We start from the raw sequence: 18,825 nt of genomic DNA, 5'->3' as shown, positions 1-18,825 counted from the left end.
GTATTACCTTTAAGGTTTCATACATAGTTGAAGGGCTTGTGATTGTCCTTGTCCTGGGAGGCTATCTCGAACTTGTAATTGGACTTATTGGACTTTATTAGACCGCTTAGCTTCTTGTTTAGTTGAATTGGAGAGCTATTGTTTCTGAATTGCTCTTTCTGATTTTGGCCATGATTTTTCTTTCCTTATATAACCTGTTAAGGTAAGGATTCCACCAGTGTGGTTTGTTTTTGGTGCTGCATCTGAGCTTGTATCTCGTAGGTATGGCAGCCATTTACATGTTTGTACAGGGTTTCTGTAAATCTGCATAAGTTGCTGTGTTTTTGGAGTTTCGGGGAGCCATGAATTTTAATAAACTGTCACTTAGTAGGATGTAGTTTGCTTTAATATGGCTCCTAACTGTTGTGGGTTTAGATGGATTTTCCAGGTTGATTTTTATTTCAATGGCGACAGCTTTGTGGTCCAATTTCAATGAGGATATGGGGGGGGTGCAACACTCTCACATATAGGCATGTGCCAGGTCCAATATGTTTGACCCTTTGATTGGAAAGTGCACTATCTTGTCCAGGGTATTTGTGTTGATAAAGTCCAGGAAACCACTGTGTTTGTGAGTTGGATGCAGTGTATGTTCCCCATTCTATAGAGTTTAGTTAGTCTAGAATGAATAGGGCATTTGGTTAGATGTTGAGTCCCTTTAGTAGGTCTAGGTAAGTGTTGTGAGCTTTGTGAGTCATAGAGGCCTACTAGTAGCTGGCCAGGACATTATAGGGAACCATATCTGTTGAGACTTGAACATGGATGAACTCCAGGGCATCATTCTGTTTCTACAACCTAGAATTCTATTTGTTGCTAATGTAATCAAGACACCTCCACCTTTAGGCCCTGTCAGTGCTGCTGTTGGTCTAAATGTGTGGAAGATACTATGGACTTCCACTGCTGTTGTAATTTCTCTGGCTTCAAATCAAGTCTCTGTAATAGCACAGATGTCTACATCCTCCAGAGTGAGGAGAGCTTGTAGGATGTGATTTCTTGTTTAGTCTCCTAGTCTTGATCAGTAACATCTTAAGGTTGCATGAGGGTTTTTTATTTATTCATTTCTTTATTCATTCATTCATTCATTCATTCATTTATTTATTTATTTTTGCTATGCTGGTAGCTTTGTCATTTTAACATTGCCTAAAAAAAGATCTAAGAAGAAGGATAAGGTTTTAGCCAATGCCAAAATCTGAAAGCCTAGGTGGGACAGTGCAGCCCATCCTTAGCAAAGTGGTATGTTAATATGTCCTCCCATTCAGATATTGGATTATCCTGGAGTGACACCAGAAACTAAGCCAATTATTAAAATTAAACATTTTTGTTCATTCTGTGGCATCATACTTGGTGAAGGTAGAATGCTGCTCAATACAAGGCACATACCTGTCTGTGACACATTCGGAGGTCCATAATGACTCTTTTCCTATAATTCAGTGAGGTATGCCTCAGGTCATTTACACTCACATGGACTATGATAGAATCATATGGGTACCTGTGGTGCAGTGACCTGAGTGCATGTATGATATTGTGGATCCTCGCTTCAGATAGACAGCTAACCATTAACTTCTTCTCCAGCCTGGTGAGAGGGGTATCTGTGTGTTGTACAATAGAACTGCTTTGATGAGAACTAGGTATACTGTTTTCTTACCTTATGGGCTTTGTTCTTTGAGGATCATTGGGTGTAGGTTTGTGTGTTGTGTTAGGTGTTGCTTTTGATGTTTGCTGTAGTGATTGCTGAAGGTAGGTGTTACTGTATGACTGCTTAGAAGGTCTTTGAGGTTTGAAGAGGTTTCTCTTCTGTGCCTCAGCATATGAAGGTCTATGTATGTGGTGGGCAGTAAGTATGAAGGATATAGTGTATGTGTTATTGACAACCTTGTTTGGAAGTGAGATTTTTGCCTGCAAGGAAGTTATGTACATCTCTCACATACTGATTCTTTAAGGATTAAAAGGTTGCCTGAGTACAAGAGGCTATTTCTACATTCTCAGGATGCTCATATCTACCAAGCTGTCCAAAGTGACATTAGGAAATTGCAAATCCAAGTTATCAGGACCTATATTTGGGTCAGGCTGTTATGGTTTAGGGTCTTGGTTTTACTGGGGTCATGAGTGGTGTCTCAGGTGAAGTCTAGTTAGTGCTATGACCTTACTGCTGTTTAACACTTTAACTAGATGCCCTTAGCTTAGTTACATGTAAAACCTTTCTGTGTTATGGGTTGAAGTCCTAAGTACTAGATTTATAGGTGTGCTACTATACAGGATACTGCTTACTACCACTGAGTAGTGAACAGTTCCACAAAAAGTGTGTAATTTACAGTTGACAGAAAAAAGCTGAGAACTAAATCCCATGCCCACTGGCCAATAAATGACTACACTATAAGCTCCCTGGAGTGCCGCCAAGCTCAGAGAGACCAGGTAAACACCTACTTCCACAAGATGGATGATCTGGGACTTCAGTAGTTCTCAAGTGCGGAATAACACCCAACAAAGTCTTTAAAAAAACACTGGTTGATGAAATAATCTCACTTTAAGCTTTCCTGTGTGTTTCACAACTTGGACTGCCCAGACTACTTTAGTACTACCACCAGAATAGCAATCCCATTTTTAATGTAAAAGCAGACTAATTAGCCAAAGTGAAAAGGTACCAACTAGCTACAACAAGTAATTGTCACTTTAAGCCCCCTTGTGTGTTTCCCAACTTGGACAGACCAGGTTATCTTTCAGCTCCTACTAAATTGCAGTTCCAGCCTTCTTAATGTAAAAACACATTTTAGCTAGCCAAAGGTGAAAAGGTATTGGAGACAAATCACATAATTGGCTACAACAAGTAATTCTCAGTTTTAGCCTCCCTGTGCTTTTTCCAACTCTAACTGACCAGGCTACTTTACTACTGCCACTGGAAAGCAGTTCTAGTCTTCTTAATGTAAAAACGCACTTTAGCTAGCCACAAGTGAAAGGGTAGCAGGAACAAGTCTAACTAGCTACAAGGAATTGCAAGGCAATTCAAAGGCAGACAAGCCAGCAATGTGAAACACATCCACTTTAAGGCAATTTCAAAGTACACTAACAGTCTAAGGGGAGGGCCTTTACAGTTTCTTCTCTCAGTAACCATTAAGAAGAGCAGAGAACAGTAGAAAAGGATTCCATAGCCCATTTACTTCAGAGAAGTCTACATTGATGATATAACATTGAGCAGCCATAGAACGGCTGAAGATTCTCTACTATTAAAAATGGGATTCAGGAGTTGTATTATTTTTGGTTACTGCCTTCTGTCTTGTAATATTTCTGATCTAGTTGTATCAAAGTTTGGCAGTGAAATGCACAGCTGGGAAGCTAACATTAAGATTGAGGAATCCTAGAAAGTGACTGTCTCCTGTAATTATGGAGCAAACTTGTATCTGAGTCTTGCTCCCAAAACTCTTAAATATGGCAGTATGTTTGAATTCATCAGTCCAGGGAGGCAGTTATTAAGTCATTAAAAATGTTAAATTTTTGGGATATGCAGCCTGTAAGCATTTTGCCATTTTCTCACCAGGAAGAAAGAATTCCCTGACTGAGGAGAACAAGTGACTTGTGGTCACTTAAGTCCAGTCCTGAAAAAGACAAATGCTGTCATCCTACCATGAGTACAGAGCTTTGAATATAAAGTGCACACTTGTGCCACACTGTGAATTGATTCTTGCCTCTCATGCGATATATCCCAATCCCTCTAAATAGGAAGTTTATTTTGTGATGGGCGGAGTCTGACGACCTGAAGCTTACACCTTTAGGACCTTGGACATGTGCTTTGAAGAGAGTTTACTATACTTATCTTTGACTATGTAGACAGTTTTACTAGTGCTACAACCTCTGATGCTTGTGTAGAATAGCACAGGTGAGCTCTTCCCATGAATGTTTTGATTTCAGTTGACAGTTCTTGGAATGCACATCAGCAGGCCACTTTGAGACCTGGCTCCTGTCCGGTAAAGGAGATGGAACTTCTCTGGAGGTTTTTATTTTTTACTATGAACTTTCTCCCAGTATTAGTCTCTCCAAAATTTTCCTTGGCAGTTAAGATACTGTATTGGCATATTATATACTTTGCAGTGGAAATTGTTTACAAGGAAATTTTGTTGTCCTGGCTGCACCAGACCCAGCTCCATTTCTGTGTTTCTGGGGAGGGGGTTGTCAAATTTTTCTTGTTTGGAAAATCATTACAAAAAGGCCTGTGGGCTCAAGGTGTGGGTAATGTTGGCTACATTCTGGAAATCACAAGTTCTGTCCTGAGAAGAGTTTGGCAAAAGAGAATATGAGCCAAGTGGGACTAAAAAAGGTCCATTTCAGTTCTTGATATAGATACAGATTGTCCTGTTTAAAGTGGTTTTATATGAATATATTGCCAGCTTCAGTGAATGGTTTCATAATTTTCTCAGATACCACCCTCCTGGAATTGATGTCTTTGCCTCCCTTAAGCCATCTATGTGGCATTACTGGATATAGTCACATTTTAGCTCTTTGTAGTCTACACTGTAGGTGCGTGTGGGAGGGCTTCACTTCTTCTACAGTGTGTAGCCGTTTACACTATAATGGGTAAAGCTTTTACTTATTAGCTGGGAAAGCTGAAGTCTTTTAAAGAGGATCATTATCTTTGCTACCTTGGCTAATTGGCTTCTAGTAACACTTTAAATCGATCTACAGTGGGTACTTTTATGGATTCATTCTGAGTCATTGTAGATTTTAGGAAGCTCTCTGAATCCTGATCAAAGAGTTGCTTTTGTAGGTAGAGTTGAAAACTAATTTTTCTCCTACTCTTGAAGATTAGATGTCCTAGCTTTGAGGTCCAGGTTTAGTCTATGTCCTCCTATGATTTATCTGGCACACGCTAATGCCATTGGTGGGGGGGATGCAAGTATTCTAGAGGCCTAAGCTGTGTTGGTTTCAGTACCCCAATATATTTACATTCTCAGGTGGACCTGGCTGTGGTTAACATTCCCTACCAATCTTGTCTTTCTGTGGTGAAAACATTTTAGTTTTTGATGACTAAATCTTTGCTTGTGTGGAACAGTTCAACTCTGCCCAAACATTGTGCAAGATGTGTGGCTCCTCCATTCTAAGAGAAAGGGGCTCAACAAAATGTAGGTGGGACTGAGTACCTTTAAAGACCTGAAAGCCTTGATTGCACAGGTGCTTCCAGGGCCTTTCATCTGGTCAGATAACTAACCTTGTGGTATTTTAACCAAGGAGAATTAGCAGTCTTTGTAAGGATGCATTGCTGGCTGGCAGTAAGGCAGGCACATATCAATAGAAGCAAAGATGTTGAATTTTCAGAAGTTGCTGTTGTGCTCCTCTGAAAGCTGTGCTGAGGACAGATGTTTTGTTTATCTTCTGAAAATGTTACTCTGAAGCTCTGTTGACTCAAAATGCTTCAGTTTCCTGTTCTGTGCAGCAGGAGGGGTTGAGGTTGTGAAGAACGTGTTTCTCCTATTATAGTCTGGGGATTTCTTTAAGTGTTCCTGTTAACTATAGGACTGCTTGCAAAGTTCAGGGAAAGACTGGCATTCTGCACAGTTCTTGCGCCTGAAAAAGGCATGCTTATACCAACTTGCGTCCCTAATGATTTGCAGGAAACTGTCCAAGGTAGTATCACCTTTGGTTGGGGTGACAAACTCTACATTTTAGTTGAGAACAATTCTCTACTCAGGTATAGCAGTGCTTGACACAATTCTGGTCAGTCAGCATGCAGATCTTGACTCATTCAGACACATGTACGATTTGGGCCTCAATTACTCAAATGTCAAGGTGCATGGTCCCATCCCTGTGTATCATTTTAGTATTATGCAGGGCAGGATTGTGGCTGGGACAACCAAGTCCATAAAAGAGCCTCTTGCTTTAGTGTGATTGGAATTAAATGTGGACAAGCTTGCTGTCCAACATGGACTTGGCAGTTAATTCTCTTTACATGAGTTGTTGGAGATTTAAGCCCTCACTGATAGAAAACTATATCTGGCCCTACATGAGAGATGGTGTCCCTCAGGATGAATTCATATTTACTTGCAGAGGTGGTTTCAGCACTGCTCTTGAAACATTTTTTCCATCTCTGTTTTTATTTTAAAAAAGAATGGATAGTCCTTCTCAACATAATTCAAAGCCTTTGCAGGCCAGAGCTATAGGCAGCCACCTAGGTCTAGCAAAATGATCAGTCATAGGGGTCTAGGGTAAAGGTATACAAGGCAGGAGATGAGGAAATAAAGTGTATACCTGGTTTCTGCCCAAAGTCCTAGCACACACTGTGACCTCTGCTTATCAAACAACAATGGAGTTGTCTTGTAGCTAAATGTCATTATCCTGTTCCTCATCTGCATGCAGATACTTTGTTGAACAGCCACCTACACATTGAAATAAGACCCAGTGTGTGACCATTGCATTATTTTGTCATTTGTTGCAAGTGAATGCAAGTGAATGCCTCTGAAGTGTAAGAGGAGTTGCATCCTAAGTTTCTAGAATGCTTATTGGCCAAATTCTGGTGTAAAAGTGCTTTTACTTCAACCCAGAAGATTGGTTACTTTCTGGTGAAGGTTGAGAAAGGTGGGTGGTCCTGTTTCTATATTTCTTATGCTAGATTTTGATATCTTTTTCATTACAAGGTCTAAGGTGACTGAGTGTTTACACTTGAATATGATCCAGCAGTTATGCAGTACTAGTGTCATGCCTGCACCAGTCTTGTAGGTCTTTGTCACACCCATAGTGTACATTTCCTGTCTCATTCTTAACATGGTCAGTATTAAATACCTTGCAGTCATTATTAAATTCTCTTGTGTCTGCTCTCCATACCTCCTGTATGGGGGAGGGGTACAGGAATGGATGTAGTTCATTAATCAGTAGTGGCCATTTTTTTCAATCTGAATCCTCTGCAACCACTTAGTTAAAGGGATGGAAGCCTCGGTGCTTATGACTAACAGGCTCAATGAGTCTGGCTATTTTCCTTCTTTCTTAAAAATACCATCCGACTCATAACATCAACTCTGTATTGGCAGTGTCTGTGATTATTCTCAGTAGCATCAGTATTTGGGCTTTTCTCACTCATAAGAAGGTAGACCAGTTCTACAGGTTATCTTCCAGATCTTTTTTATTTTGACCTAGTATCCCAAAATGGATTCCTGTGAATATTCAACTTCTTAATGCAGGTCCCAAAACACCAATGCTTCTGATCACTCTTTAATTGGAGGGTCCAAGAACATAGAAAGGTTTTGCCAAGAAGTTTTTTTTTTTGCCAGTAAAAGTCTTTAGGTGACCGTGGCCTGCTTGTTCATCCTCCTTGTGGTAGAGCAAATCATGGAAAAGTTATATACCTTTTCAATTCTTCTACAGTGAAGGTCAGTGCTGCACAGTGTACCTTCAGGTGGTTGCTGTTAGCAGCACCTGCCTCTGTCAGCATAGCTTTGGTTCTCTTCATTTCATAAGCAGCTATAGTACACTATCCTGAATGCTTCCTCTAGAGATAAACTTGTTTTGTGAGACCTGTCAGGAGATCAGTGTGAACATCCAGAAAGGGGAATATTCTAACTGTATTGAGGATGGCAACATGTAATACTCCTACTTATGAGCTTCCTTACATGTTTAGAAGAGAGAATGATATTAGATATTGAGGGATGACTCACCATGTATCAGGACCAAGCTAACCCTTGCAGAAATTTTTTTCTGAGACTTTTTTCATCCCAGAGCTCCAGCAGTCTTAAGTTTTATTACTTTGGCCACTCTATTGGGAGGTCAGTTATACTGATTCAATTCAGCCTTGATAGTAATCACCTGGGACAGTTAGATTATGGATATTTTAGGTTTTGTCTTATATTTACCCAGACCTCATCTAGTCTCTTTTCTGATACACAACTCAGTGTCTGTGAAATTGCTGAGGCAATTTCAGTCATTACTGTTTACCGTTTCGGAGCAATTAAGACTAATCTATCACTCTGTCGCTCATGGGAGCAGGGAAATTTCTCCCATCACTTCCAGGTTACTGGGTATAGAGTGGGGATTCCCATCTGACTGTGGATTTTACAGACTTTAGAATTATGCAGCATTTTGGATAGCCATACTTCATATTCTGACACTTGGATGACTTTGGAAGACATGGTGGATGTCTTATCAGCTCATTGCCATCTAAGAACTGGCGAGGAGTTCCCTACAGTTTGCTCTGACAGGGCACCACTTTCAGCACTGGGTTCTTATTCCAACATGAAAACCTCTTATCTTCTGTTAGGGTGAATGGATGCTGGTAGTTCATCAACCATCCTTTCTCCCATTTTCTACATGGCGTTGGAGTGTCGTGCCACTGGACACCATCTCTTCCTACTCAGTGCCACTCTCCTACCTTCTTCAACACTCATGCCTGGCTGTCACAGGTCTTCTCTCACACAATCCATCCACCTCTTTCTTGGATGCCTTCATTTCTTCTTTCCTTCTTCCTGTCTGTCCCAAATCGTTTTCACCAGATTGTATTCTGATTTCCTGCTGAACCACCATAATCTGTTCTCTTTGATCTTTTCTGTAATTGGAGCTACTGTGGCTTCTGCTCTTATGTCCTCATTTGCTTGTCTATCCCACAGTGTGCATCCTACCACCCATCTCAGGCACTTTATCTTCATCACCTGTAGTTTCCTGAACTGCTGTGCCTTAACTGCCCAGGTTTCTGCACCATGCACTACTACTGATCACACCGTTTTGAACACCTTACTTTTAAGATTCTTTGGCATTCTTCTGCCGTACACTGCACCTGACACACTGTGGCAGATGGCTGCCACCTCTCTTATTCTAACATTGGACTCCTCATTCAGACTTCCCTTCTCCTCAACCAACCCTCCTAGATACTTGAAGCTGTTAATCTGCTCCACTGTTTCCCTTCTAGCTCAGTTCTCATCTTCTTTTGAGTTCCTCCATTACAACTGTATTATCTGTACTCAGTTTCATCCCATGTGCCTTCAGTTTTGCATTCCACTCCTCTTATCTTTTTCTGAAATTCTTGTTTGGAGTCTGTCTCTAATGCCACATCATCTGCAGACATCAACTTTGTTCACCTGTCCCCTCCAACCTGTTTGCTAATGTAGTCCATCATCAGTATGAACAGCAGTGGCCTCAGAGCTGAATCCTGATGCACACCCACTCCCACTAGGAACCACTCTGTAAGACCAAACACTGTACTTAAGTCACTGGGTCCTTGTACATAAGCTTGCACTAAATCTACCAATGTTTCTGGGACTCTGAACCACCGCAGGACTGCCTTAATCAACTTTTTTAAGACCTTGTCCTATGCTTTCTCCAAATCTAGGAATGCCTGGTTGGATTCTATCCTCATTTGAAGCATATTTTCAAGTATCTGTCTCACTGCAAACATTGGGTCAGTTGTGCTGCATCCTGATCTGAATCTAAACTGCTCAGTTCCCACCTAACTTTCTATTACTCTGTGTATTTATCAATTGCTCTCTCCAGAACTTTCATGAAGTGTGATGGGAGTTTGATACCTCTATAGTGCCCACAGTTGTGAATGTCCCCTTTGTTCTTGAACACTGGCACTAGTATGCTTATTCTCCAATCATCTGGGGTACGTCTTTCTCTGCAGATTGCTATGAGTAGACTCAGGAGGCATTTTCCTCTCTCTCATCCAGCATCTTTATCATATCTGCTGTGATCTCATCTGAGCCTGCTGCTTTCCCTGACTTCATTTTCCTTAGTGCTGTTCTTACTTCTTCTAGGGCAGGTTTGTCCTCATCTCTCATGATAGGCTGTGTCTGTGGCAGTACAGCTTCTGTGGAGTTTTTTTCATTTAGAAGCTGTTGCTAGTACTGCTGCCATATACATTTGATATCAGTTGGACAGGTGAGCAGGTTGTTGCTTGCATCCCTTATGAAGGGTGTCTTACTATCTTCTTTATCTTTCTGTCTTTACCTTGCAACCTGATCAATTCCTTGTACTATCCACTGAATTACCTTCCAGAAGTTGGTAGAGTGCATCTGATGCCTCGTTTCCTATTGCACTTCCTCTCTTAGCCTTTTTGTTAGCCAACCAGTATTCCTTCCTAGCCTAGTCTGTCATTTCTATCTCCCACTTTTTACCGCACTACTGCTTTCTTTTGATAACTTCCTGGACTTCTGCATTCCACCACCAGATTTCCTTATATGCCTTATTTCCACATCTGACCTGGCCACATATCTGTTCTGTAACCTTTACACATGTTGTTTTGAGGTGATGCCATTCTTCTTCAACTCCACCTATTTCTTTTGCTTTGTGAGGTGCTAGAACCTCGAGTAATTTCTTGAACTTGTGTTTTCTCTCCAGGCAGCTTCTAGGCCTTCAGCCTGTTCTCTGTTGCCTGCATGTTGGCCACTTTTAAGTCAGGATTGAACCCTGAGCTTGGGAGGTGAAGACCTTAACCATTATGTTAATCGGCATGGTGGAAGTTCCCAATCATGAAACTCTAGTGGTAGATCTAACATGGATTTTGCATTGATTGTGTTAACACATGGTTACTGCCCTAGATGTATCTTTTTCTCTTTGCAGTGGGCCTGTATGCTCAGGGCTCTGGCCACCTGGCACTTACCACAGACAGTCACATCATCCACCACCTTAGCCTTTTAGAACTAATGGCAGCACCATTGTTCACAGTTCCACTGACCTTTCTTTGTATGCATGTTTTCATTGGAGTGAATGGTTCACCTTCATCAACTACAGAGCAGTCATTCCCTCTCAGATTTCATGTTAGATACCTTGCTACCACTTTTAAATGACAAATCTCAGATCACAACCTGGAAATGAGTTTTTCTTTTCAGCTGATGTCATCAAAGTGGTCCTTATCAAACAACCATGGAAAGGTAATGATCCCAAACTACAGCTACCTTGAACCAAGGTCAGTAGAGCCATCTAGAAAAATCATCTGCATGTCAGATTCCTAGAATTAAGGGTTGTATTCCAGACCATTTAAGCTCTGGAGGCACTCCTGAAGCCTATCTCTCTCCTTAAGATAAATAAGGATGTAGTGAACCATTTGCTTCTGTTGAGGTAAGAAATTATGCAAAAACTATCTGGCTATAGAAATATTTATTCTAAATCGCAACTCATGAGGGGGATCAAGAATTTTCTAACATGATCTCAAAGAAGTATTGTAAAGACAACCATTTTTATACCTTAAATGGACATTAGATGTAGAACTAGGCACATGTATGTATGGTACAAGTTTAACAAATCTGAATGTTATGACTACTCATGCTGTTCACATGCAAAGTGCATGTATGTGAGCATATCATCGCTTTTTTACTAAATAAGATGAGCTGCATCCAGTCATGTCATGACTTGAACTCTGTTTACGATCTTAGAGTGAACTTCTGTACTTGAGAAAATGTCATTAGGATAAGTTATAGCATAGCCCCCTTTGATATATTTTTCTTGTTTTTCTAGTATTATCTCAGAGTAGTCCCCATAGCTATTTAATCACTTAGTTTGATTTAGTAACAAAGGTATAGAATTTGCCTTTTGAAAAATGGGGAAACATATGCCAGCTGCTTTGCTGTCTGTTATAATAACAGCAGAAGAATGTAACGTTCCATCTCATGTTGCAGTTAATATCTGACACATCACTAAGCATTCAGAATTGCAGAATATAAAAACAACTTACATCCAGTATAACTTTTTTTTCCCCATTTCTCACTACACCTCCCCTTGACACCCCTTAGGTGTCACCTTTGGTTATAATGCAGTATTTTGTAGGTTATCAACAACATTATTGCAGATGTCAAACACATGCTCTTGAGAAGGGGTGTCCAACAGGTGGCCCTAGGGCCACAATATGGCCCGCTGAAACATTTTATCTGGCCCTCGGTATGTCCTATAACAAACTGCTTTGAATGGACAGATACATATTAGGCATGGTAATGTGGCCCTCCAAACCTTGCCAAGTATAGTAAGTGGCCCCTGAGCCAATAAGGTTGGACACCCCATGCTATAAGGTGTCTTTGTCTTAGAGAAAACATTACCACTATTTTTTTTCTTTTGTTATAAAACAGTTCAGCAATACATTTTAATTAAATAATATGCTAAAATGATAAGACAAATTGCAATTACGATAACACTCAAGCTCTGAAAAATACATGTTTCTATATTCCCAAGCAGATTTCCTAACTAGTCAAAAATGTTCATTTTGTTTAATTTCTGGTTAGATATCTAGCAGGCTCTTACATGTAATCAGTTAATTTTTCTTCATCATGGAAATCAGAAATATAAGAGCAACAGCGCTTATCTAAGAGTTTGCAGACCCCCCCCCCACCTTTAGATGCTAAAATCATATCAAAGGCCAGATGATTTTGCAACACCACAGCTTTCATTTCAGTCATTTCTCTGTTAGCCATATGAATATGTTGAGCAGTTTTATTAGCCATTTCAGGTAATACATGTGATAAAGCATTAAGTTCAGTTATAGTCCTATAGATGCCATAATGAGGCAGGAGGAAAATCAGTACCCGTTTAGATGGGTGTACCAAACATGCTGGGGTAATTTAGCCTACATAACAGCACCCAGACCAGTTAGTGGGGAGCCAGAGATAGGCATAATCTCCACAAAGGTAATGTTAATTAGTTAGCATACTCGTACCATGTTCCTAGCTAAACAATTTTAATTTGAGTTCATTTAAAAGACGTTCATGTCAAATCGCCTTACATTTGCTGTAGCCTACACAGATTGCCCCCTATCTTGCATAGGAGGTATTTCATGGTATGGATATGGCTCGTTGAAAATAAAAGATGAAATAGTATGTCAAGTTAGGTTTTTCTTAAACATCCTTTGTTCAAAATCCATTTGAAATGCTGGAACCTGAATCATAGGAATGCCTCCTCTGGAGTGTTCAGGGACACATGCACAGACACATCAATTGCTTATGTTAAGATTTGCTACATATTGATGTATTACTTGCAGAAAGAGGTTTTGTTTCATCTCATCTGGAGTAGGAGTCAAGACCATCAAGAGTGATGTCATCAGGAGAAGGTGGGGCATCATCCTTCATGTAGGAGTCAAGACCATCAAGAGTGGTGTCATCAGGAGAAGGTGGGGCATCATCCTTCATGTAGGAGTCAAGACCATCAAGAATGATGTCATCAGGAGAAGGTGGGGCATCATCCTTCATCTCAGACAATAGCAAGCAGGTCCTCTTACAGCGAGTATCATGAATCCACGTTGGTAGGCCAGCACACTGAACACAGTAAGGACAACACCTGGGCTGCAGGGAAGATTTTCACTGAAAGAGTAGCAAAACCCTACAGATTAAGGCAGGGTTGAGCAGAAGGGTGGGGAAGGGCTTCACAAGTTCTTCAATGCAATGCAAAGTCTGTAAGATACAAACAAGCTTTGAACAATAATTTAACAGTGCATCGTTAGTTAATGTAAGTTCCACATTTCAGACTGTGGAGGAGATGGCATTCTGATGGGACGGACCATAAGGATTGCACTTGGACTGAGTTTTCTCTCTGCATTTACAATTCCTGTTATACTCATAAGAACCAATGGCAGTGCATCAGGCCACTTTAGACCAGTCTCTTCACATATTTTTCCCAGTCTGATCTTAATCGTTTGATTGATATGCTCAACTAAACCAGGAGACTGTGGGTGATGAGGACAGTGGAGTTGCAAATTTTCCTTTAAAACCCGACACAATTTTTTATGGTCTCAGCAATGAAGTGTGTGCCCCTGTCAGAATTAATAATGTGAGTCACCCCAAACCTTAGTATAAACTCCTTTAATATGTTTCTTTGCTACAGCATCTGCATTATTTTTAGCACATCTTTAAACTTCTACTCAGGCTGAAAACATGCACACAATAACTATGACATAGTCAAAATTGTTACATCACTTCAGTTGGATGAAATCCATCTGAAGATTTACAAATGGTCCCCAAGGAAGCATCAGAGCTCAATATTTAGTTTTAACACTAGGAGACACCTAAGACAGACACATTTCACAATTCTGTACATAATGCTAAATCAGAGAATGGGAAGTTGTTGCAAACCAGTCATGATTTAGCAAATTTGTTAAATTATTTTTTCCATATGGTTGGGTAAATGACATGATCTTACTAGCCAAGGCAATATAGACTGAGGTGCCAAAATGTGTCCGACAGGCTGTCACATACCAAATTATTAGACTTCATGCATCCTGATTTGATCCATTTCTCCTATTTTCTGTTACCTTATCTTGTTTACTGTATTTATTATATATTGTATATATATATATATATATATATATATATATATATATATATATATATATTGTACGCATATATTGTATTTATAATTACTTTATCAAAATTAACTACAGGTGCTTCATTTACCATCATTACAGAAATCAGAAGACTATTTAACCCAACAGCTTGCTCTGTTGCTTTTCAGCTAGATTATTGGCCCTCGACAGCATGTCACTTCCTTTACTATATGCTTGCACTTTTACTATAGCTACCTGCTTGGGCAGCAAAAGGGTCTAATAATGATTTAACATGGTATCCATTTTTAATTTCTGTGCCTCCTGATGTCAAAACCCACATTGTTTCTATAGTTGCCAAAATCATGCACCACCTCAAATGCATATTTACTGTCCATGTAAATGTTCACCACTTTATCCTTAGCACATTCTCATGCCTTAGCAAGTGCAACTAATTCGGCCTCCTGAGGTGAAATGATCCCTTCAAGTCTTTCATGTATTAACACAGTGCTTTCAGTACATATTCCAGCAATCAAACATCCTGTTTAATTCCTGCGCAGGATCCATCCACAAAGAGCTTTAATTCAGCATTTTGTATTGGGTCATCAGTGAGGTCCTTCCTATTAGAAAGCAAATGGTTAGTAACAATAATGAAATCATGAGATTCTCCTCCTTTGCAATTAGTAGCGGAGATGCAGAGCTTAAAATTGGACAATGAACAAGTGTGATAGTTGGTCTAAAATAAGCAGCAACTTATATTTTGTCAGCCTTGAAGGAGGTAAATGCTACATTTTTGTTTTTAGTAAAACAGCAGCCATTGCAATTGTAAGTTCATGTTCTAGGACAATTAAAGCAGAGTGTTCTACCATCAGGGCATCTGTAGCAACTGCCTTTACTGAAGGTGGCAATCCTTTTGCCACTGGATCCAATGCCAGGCTGTGGCACGAGAAAGGTTTATGATTTTTTTCATGCTTTTGGGTAAGCACTCCTACTGCACATCCATTTTTTCTTCATGACAGAAAAGCATGAATGCCTTTCTGTAATCTGGTAAACATAAAGAAGAACATTTGCTAATGTTTCTTTAACAGAATAAATTCATTTTCTTCACATTCTCCCCACAGCTAGGGTTCTGGTGTATTTTCTTTTAGCAGGTTTGTCCATGGCTTTGCTAATTCTGTATATTTGACATCCATTGCCTACAATACCCTGCCATACCTAAGAAAGAGCTAAGCAGTTTCTGGGTGACGACTGGGTGTGGAACTTCAGTTACTGACTTTTTTTTTTCAAATAACTTTTTTTCACAGATATCAAAACATTACAAAAAATCCATGAATAGGTAAAATATCATTGTGCACAAAGACAGGCATGAAAACAAAAATAAACTACCTAAACATATAAGCAAACTAATTTATATACAATATTTACAAGATTTTGAAATTAACATAGGTTCTACCATGCAGATATGATACATTAAAATAGAAAAATCAGTATTATTAGAGGTACGAGTAGATCTCAGAGTAAACCAAGAAGTGGGAACTATACAAAAATTGGAGATAATATGCTTCGAGCTAAGTTAATCACATAAACATTTGGTCCAATAGGATTTTCCAAAATTCTTTAAAGTAGGCTTTTTTCTTAAGCCCTTTTATGATAAACTTTTGTGCGGAAATATGTTTTAATGCCATCTCCTTGAACCCCTTCCAACAAAGTTTAGTGCGATCCAACCAGTTTTTAGTGATGTATGATTTGACAAGAGAACAGAGAGTGATTAGTACATGATGTTTTAACTTAGGTAAGTTACTGTTGGGTATGTGAAGAATGGCTGTTTCCCAGGAAAGGGTAGATTTGTGATACCCCATTTTTTCCAGGCGTACTTTTAAAGAACACCAAAGTTTGCGGGTATGTTTACAGAACCATAAAATGTGAAGAAGGTCCGCTTTTGGAAAGGAACAAGAAGTACAGGAAGTTCAGTTACTGACTTGACATGTGAAGATAATGTTTGTCTATTTCCTTGTAATATTACAGGACCCAGATGTTTTACTTTTGATGACCAAAGCTGTAATTTTTCTCTTGACACCTTACGTTCTTTGCCTGATAAGTTTTTTTTAAGACTAAAGTAGTATCCTGTTGGCAATGCTACAGTGTGTCTGATGCTACTTACTGCACTAAAGCATTATAAGCCTAGCCCAAATTACCATAGCTTCTACCGCCTGCCTTTATAAATACTGTGTGTTGCCTAGTTTTGTTGCCTGTGTGTCCAGCAGACACACAGAGAGAATTCTAGGGTAAACCTCCCAGATCTCCCATCCACAGGTCTAGATTTCAGGTCGGAGTCTCTGTGCACTGCCTCTGCCTCACATGGACGAGTTTTAGGACACTGGTGATAGAGTCTCTGGTCAGCCATCCTCCCTCCATCCCATCCTATAGCACATCCTGCTTATATCCTTGGTTAAGGTTTTCCTAGTTGGTTTGGTGGATTTGGATTTTTGAGGTGGAGCATGGCCATCGGCACATTTTGGACCTCTGGTGTCAGCCACATCGAGTCAGACCTCTGAGCGAGCGCAGCTGGACTGAGCTGGATTTTCTGCAATCTTTTCTTTTTGGACGAATTTTTTTTTCCCTTTGGAAGTTTTTTTGGTCCTTTTGTTTTCTGCTTGGGCCTCCAACTGCAGAGATGTCGGGTGAGATACAAAGGGGGCATTATACTCGATCATTGGTTCTGAAGTGGAATGAATACAATGGAACAATGATCTCTCATGATGAATGAATCCATGATCATTCAGGTGGGCAAGGTAGAAGAAGAAGCACTTCAACTTAGCAATGTGAGTGTGTCAAAAAAAAAACTGTGGTCCCCCCAGGTCCTATCCCCAGGTCCCTGGATAACTTGTAGTTGTATTTATGGTATATTGGGGTTTGGTGGTTTTTATTGGTATGACTCCAGGTATTACTATACATTCTTTGGCGTTTAGGATCCAGGCCATGGCTGGTTTCCCAGCTATCTGTTCTGTATAGGATCCCGGTTTCCGTCCCTTTCATCCCCACTTTGGCGCCCAGTTTGCAGTCGCTACTTTGCTTAAAAAGCCCCAAACTTTGTGTTGTGGCCCTGAGAAGTGTTGGCCATAATACACAGCCAAGGACAGAAGGACCGAGCCTAACCAACACCACGGCTTGGAGTCTGACACCAGTGACACAACCATCTCAACTCTAACCCTGTGGGTTCTTGTTACAACCCCAGTTTGCACAAGGTTGGTTTGACATGTGGTGGTGTTTTGCCTACAATACCGAGGGTGTATTTACCGAGAAAACGCTGCAAGAAGGTTTACAGCTGTGTCAAGAAGTCCTGTATGATCAGCCTTTCCCTCATCAAGGTGAAGTGCACCTGTTTGAAGAAATCGAGTTTCTTCCCTGACATGATCTTCCTGGTCGGGTCCAATGTCTGCAAGTCCCCTATATCTTTGTTACTGCACTTACTGTTACTTACTGCACTAATACTGATTGGTTGGGAAACCGTATCGTTCAAGTTGTACTGTTGTCCTCTATATGCAAAAGCAAGCACATGCTGACTGTCAGGGTGCATACATACAGAAAAGAAAGCTGAGCACGAATCTAAAGCAGAGGAAGTAAGTAGCCCATGGTAGTATACAGCTAAGACTAGTTGCTGGGTTAGGGACAACTGGATAACAGGAAAGTACTGCCTGATTTACAGCTCTCAAATCCTGCACAGACCTGTAAATATTCCGGCCAGGCTTTTTAATCAGAAGTATGGGAGTGTTACAGTAACTTCTAGTAGGAACGATTATTCCCTGCTGTAACAGAAACTAAATATCATGTGAGATTCTCTCTTCTGCTTCTGACTTCAGGGGATATTGTGGTACTCTGGGAAATGGTTTATTTGAATCTACTCAAATTCTTACTGGGTCTTCAGATTTTAACTATCCTACTGCATTAGAATGCTGTGCCCATATACTTTTGGGTATCGCTGTATTGTTGGGGGTGGGAGAGGAGAGATACTGTAGTCTACTTGCCAGGTGCCCCAGTTCTTTTGTTGCATCTGTCTATATGGCCATTCGCCTCTTCAATGCCCAGTCCTGCCATAGTAGAAACACGGTTCATTGGCAGGTGATGAAGGTGAACCAGTAGTTTGAGAATTCCTATCTCCCTTATCATCCTCGTGTGTTCTTTATGGTGGCATTTGCCTACCATTACCTCAAGATCTTCCTCTTCCTCTTCTCTTATTTCCTCCTCCTTTTGTAACTTCTATTTTTTTCAAATCCATAAGCTTTTCTTTTTATTCTTTCTTTTTTCTATGTTCTTAGTACAATGTTCAGCTTACTTAAGTAAAGTTCTAGTGTTTCTCCTTGCAAATTAAGGAATACCTGATTTAGGGTAGCCTGAATCTGAGGTGGCAGACCTTGCACAAAATCCTTTTTCTACGAGATTGGCAAGGCATGAATACATTTTAAAAAGCCTCTCTGAGTGATATCCCAGAAATCTGCCTTTATTTTGAAAGGTTTTTTTGGCAGAAAAGCTTAAAGCCCCCCAAAATTTCTTTTCCTACGATTGGTCAAGCATGCATTCAATAA

This window comes from Protopterus annectens, chromosome 5.part0 (assembly GCF_019279795.1).
Source record: "Protopterus annectens isolate FY-2018-M chromosome 5.part0, PAN1.0, whole genome shotgun sequence".
NCBI classification, from domain to species: Eukaryota; Metazoa; Chordata; order Ceratodontiformes; family Protopteridae; genus Protopterus; species Protopterus annectens.
The sequence above is the reverse complement of the archived record's forward strand: the minus strand, read 5'-3'. Positions refer to the sequence as shown.